At 45.3% G+C, this 1,159-nt stretch overlaps 1 protein-coding gene across 8 annotated transcripts in view; it reads right to left on the minus strand.

Moving 5' to 3' along the window:
• Positions 1-1,159, minus strand: part of NFASC (neurofascin) — a 60,100-nt gene that overhangs the window by 15,473 nt on the left and 43,468 nt on the right. The window lies entirely within an intron of this gene.

Genomic DNA, 1,159 nt, shown 5'->3' on the forward strand with positions numbered 1-1,159 from the left:
TAATTATACTATTGTGGCAGAAAACATGTTATCTAACAGTCATAGTTTATATGCCAATAGCAAAGCTGACTGTGTTCCACCAACAGAAGATCAGCAAAATTTTTGTCTTTTTCTGTAAAGCAGACTGTTGGGTATGTAAAGTCTCACTAGGTCCAGCCTCGCATGATCTTCTTCCCAGTGTTTGTACAGGCTGGGGAATTTATTTATTTAATTTTAATTTAGAAGACCTCTTTGTATTAAGGTATATTTGTAGTTTCGTAGTGTCCTTTACTACTGGAAGGAACTCTGTTGGGTTATTGAGCTGTCGGTTAATCAGAAACAAAGTTGGAGGGCAGCGTCCTGCAGCCACAGTGTGGGTGGACTACTTATTTATCTACCCTCAAACTGAAGAAGCCTTTAGAATAGCTATTCAGAAAACATTAAAAAACAAAACTGACAAAAAAACCTGAACAGTGCTTTTTTTGTCAGAAGCATTCCTGATGGCATATGATTGTCAGTGGGGGCCAAACACTTGTGTCAGCAGTATCCAGCCAGCAAAGAAATGGATCTGCAGCATTTATGCATGCAGGGACGGCGATAACTCTGTGCATCCCACAGTGATAGGGCTCAGGTCACCATTTGGCCTCTATCACAGGGACAAAGGTGGCCCCATCCTTTAGTCTCAACAATAATATCAATAGGAACCCCTCAATTACAGAAAATAAATATGCCGAGACTGCCAACATCAATCAGCCAAGGATACTGGGGGTGTTTTTTTCCCCTCTTTCTAGTGATTCCCTGCCCCTTGCTGTCTGTTGTGCAGGGGGCTGCCCCTCTCCCCCCAGATCCCAAAGTGGGTGAAAAGCGGGTGAGAAAAGAAGAGGCGGGTCCGGATTGGGAAAGAGTTATCCAGAAAGACAGGTTGCATGGTGTCGGTGGGGCTGTGGAGCTGGTGGCTATTTTTGAGTCTGGGGAGGGTCCAGAAGCAGAAGCAAAACTGGGGATGCAACATTGCAGCTGGAGCTGTTCTGGAGAGAGTCCAAGTTGAAAAATCAGCTCTTTTATTGTCTGGGGTCAGAATCAGCCTCTGCAATGTAGGAACAGGCTGGGAGCACAGGGACTTGAAACTTGCAGACAGTTTGCGTGTCTGCGAGCCGAGTCCTGCCAAAGCAAAGCTGTG

Source organism: Haliaeetus leucocephalus, unplaced genomic scaffold (genome assembly GCF_000737465.1).
Source record: "Haliaeetus leucocephalus isolate CR32 unplaced genomic scaffold, Haliaeetus_leucocephalus-4.0 Scaffold68, whole genome shotgun sequence".
Lineage (NCBI taxonomy): Eukaryota > Metazoa > Chordata > Aves > Accipitriformes > Accipitridae > Haliaeetus > Haliaeetus leucocephalus.